This window comes from Sinocyclocheilus grahami, unplaced genomic scaffold (assembly GCF_001515645.1).
Source record: "Sinocyclocheilus grahami isolate Dianchi unplaced genomic scaffold, SAMN03320097.WGS_v1.1 scaffold1782.1, whole genome shotgun sequence".
Taxonomy (NCBI): Eukaryota; Metazoa; Chordata; class Actinopteri; order Cypriniformes; family Cyprinidae; genus Sinocyclocheilus; species Sinocyclocheilus grahami.
Window position 1 is genome coordinate 258,945 of NW_015506961.1, and position 4,126 is coordinate 263,070.

Below are 4,126 nucleotides of genomic sequence, written 5' to 3' on the forward strand. Positions count from 1 at the left end.
AATCAGACAAACCGGAAGAGGAGGGTATAGTTTGAGACAGCACCATTGGTTTGGGATTACTCTCCGCTGATTGGACGAGACATCTGCCTATCACCGTATACAGAGAAGAACCAGCCGAAGAACAGCAGCGTCCTGCTAGAAAGTGCGGAGATGGTGTATATTTACGTTTAGTTACACTATGTTAAAATAGCAGGATTTCTACTATCACGTATACTACTTGTTGCAAATAGTGGCAATTATCTGCTCTTCAGTATTGTAGTACATTATAAAACAGTATGCAATAATAACGTATTGAGTGTAAATTATAATTTTAATTATTAAATGGATGCCGTCTTATTGGGACAATAAAGCCCTCCCTAACCCTACCCCATACTTTATTTTCAACTTTTTGATTATTTCCTTAATTTTTATTGAAAATAAATGCCTTTATGATGTGATGCGAGATTTGAAAAGGGAGGGAAAAAAGTTCTGCAAAAGGCGGTATCGAACCCGGGTCGATCGCGTCAAAAAGCCAATGATACGCGCTTATCCATCTGCGCCGCTGGAGCTGATGTTCTACAGCCACTTTTAACTAAACGTAAATATACACCATATGTTTTATTCCAGAGTAAGGGCAATTCAGACAATACATTTAAACTGAGCTACTTTAACACCATCTCCGCACTTTCTAGCAGGACTCTGCTGTTCTTCGGCTGGTTCTTCTCTGTATACGGTGATTGGCAGATGTCTCGTCCACTCAGCGGTGAGTAATCCCAAACCAATGGTGCTGTCTCAAACTATACCTACCTCTTCCGGTTTGTCTGATTCGTCCTTGTGTTTTCAGGACTGTGATTTGTTCTGCACTTCTCGGCCACCATAGATTTGTCTTCGTGACAGAAGCTCCACAGTGCAACAGAATGACAGTGACAGCACAAAAAACACAGATAATAAAAAATTAAAAAATAGAACAAGTAAATAAGGAATAAAAATATACAAATAGGCAGTTTTGTATGTACAGGTATATGATGGTGGAGTGTTTGAAGCAGCAGGGACGTCGCACAGCTCCAGAGATCTGTTGAAGATCTGTGTGAAGATGGTCAGCTGGTCAGCACAGGATTTAAAGATGATAATAATAAATATATTGTAAAAAGCATTATGATGTTTATGAAAGTGTGAAGCAGCTATTCTTCTTTTACTTATTTTGTTTTTAGGATTTCTTAAATGTATTATTTACATTTTTAATGCATTTAATTGTATTGAATGTCACAGTACTACAGTAATATACAGCAAGCAATACGTAAAGTAAAATACCTCAGTATAATACAGACATCATTTCAGTCGATGGATATTTCTCTTGTATTTGAGATATTTTATTCTTTCTCGTTGTTGTTGTTGAAGTCTATGATTGAGAAGTTTATGCCTTATTTGTGATTTTATTCAGTAAAACATACATTAAAAAGCTGAAACTAGCTGTTGTAGAAGCTTAGATGAAATTGTTTGGCTGTACTGTTGAAACTTTAAAAAACGAGAAATAAAGGTTTCTGAGAGAATTTACTGCGTGAATATGACATTTTAGGTTAATAATACAATATTAATTATTTTATCTTTTTATATATTAAGGAAGCCTATCAGTTCATCCTTAAAAAGCAAAGAGAACATTTAGTTTATTATGCAATTATGTACATATTAATTCAAACATAATTCTTCTGTAACACGTGTATAATATACTGCAGCCTCTGCGCGTGCTTGCGTAGCGTGATGACGTTTAGGCGCGAGGGTCATCGGTCACTGCGCATGCGCACTGCGGCTTTCCCGCTCACAGCGATTCAGACGAGGCGAGGCGGATCGTTCCCGCGCCTTCAGCTTTCAGCGAAACAGAGCTAAACAGAAACGAGAGAAGAGCTCTGGAAATAAACACACGCTCCAGCCGTTCCTTCATCTGAGCGACGTGTTCCGACGTGCGCGCAGCCGCCCTGCTGCTCGTGCCCGCGTGATCGTAAGTGCGCGCGCGCGTCGTGAGCAGCACGCGACGGTGTCCCGGTTTAACGGCTGTCATGTCCAAACTGGAGCAGATTCTGATCCTCGACCCGCCGGGCGACCTCCGCTTCAGAGGTAACCGCGGCTCAGTCACGAACCCCCGGCCGCTTCAGCGGAACCGGCTCGCGGAGGCCTCGGGGCCAGGCTGCGCGGCCGCCCGCATGCCTGCACCCCTCCCCCGGCTGGCGTCTGACGCGAGGCCCGAGGATGCGCAGGCCTGCGGGGGAAAGCGCACACAAGTGTTGATTTATACCAGCTCGTTCTGCTAAACGCGTTTAGGGTGAAGCTGACTCGTTAGTGTGCTCGGTGTCGGTCAGCTGTTAGCATCAGAACTAAAGACTGAATGAATCGGATCTGTCAGTAGTAACGTTACTCAAGTGGTCGATACTGAGCTGTTTTAAGGCGAAACGCGTTGTTGACTAACTAACATTTATTTGTTCAGCAATCGTCACTTGACCACAGCATGATCAGCTCTTTCTAGCACAGCTCTAGTGCAGGGGCGCCACCGTCACCATCTCCGGTGAGACCCGCTGCTGTGCATCGTAGCGTTGGGTAGCGGTTCAATTTGATCCATTCCTATCGATAAAGATATCAGATAAACAATCCAATGAAGTCAAATTAATTTTTACAAAGCATTCTGTTGCAGCTGAATAACATGAGCAAAAATCAGAACACTTAGGCCTACAAGAGGAACTTGTTTTTAACAAAAATACCACAGCAAAACAACTAGACTAGTGTCAATTTCAAATATTAAAGTGTTAAAGACAAGTAAACAGCCAGTAATAAAACAGGAACAAACATAGTGTGACCCTGACGCTCTCTCTGCTCTCCTCCAGTCATGCTGCAGCCGTTTGATTATGACCCTAACGAGAAGAGCAAGCACAAGTTCATGGTGCAGTCCATCTTCGCGCCGCCCGGCGTGAGCGACCTGGAAGCCATGGTGAGCCGCATCTTCATCACGAGCAGCTCATCTTCATCACTCAGACACACATTCAGGCCTACATTTGAGAGCTGCACAGAAATCTCCATGCGTTTGGATTACACAGTTTGAACATACGCTAATAAACTTTAAATGCAATGCATATTTGTCAGGCAAACATCAATGAAACAGATTTCTGTAACAGTGCTAATAAACACGGTGTGTTTGAAGTTTATTTACTTTTCTGCTTAGCAATACTGAGATTGAATTATAGCAGAAAGTACATTGAAGGATAAAATTGCAAGAAAAAAACAAATACAAAAATACCTGAGAAATTTAAAAATTAATTTTCAAAACATATTCAATAAAACTACACCAAAAATAGTAAAAGATATACATGTGCACATATATACGTCTGTCCAAACATAAACAAAATATACATCCATTCACACACACTCACACACACTCACTCTCTCTTACCACTCACACTCACACACACTCACTCACTCACACTCACACACACACACACACACACACACACACACACTCACTCACTCACCACTCACTCACACTCACACACACTCACTCTCTCTTTCTCTCTTACCCTCACTCACACCCACACTCTCACACCCTCACTCACACACGAGAAGAGCAAGCACAAGTTCATGGTGCAGTCCATCTTCGCGCCGCCCGGCGTGAGCGACCTGGAAGCCATGGTGAGCCGCATCTTCATCACGAGCAGCTCATCTTCATCACTCAGACACACATTCAGGCCTACATTTGAGAGCTGCACAGAAATCTCCATGCGTTTGGATTACACAGTTTGAACATACGCTAATAAACTTTAAATGCAATGCATATTTGTCAGGCAAACATCAATGAAACAGATTTCTGTAACAGTGCTAATAAACACGGTGTGTTTGAAGTTTATTTACTTTTCTGCTTAGCAATACTGAGATTGAATTATAGCAGAAAGTACATTGAAGGATAAAATTGCAAGAAAAAAACAAATACAAAAATACCTGAGAAATTTAAAAATTAATTTTCAAAACATATTCAATAAAACTACACCAAAAATAGTAAAAGATATACATGTGCACATATATACGTCTGTCCAAACATAAACAAAATATACATCCACTCACTCACACTCACACACACTCACTCTCTCTTACCACTCACACACACTCA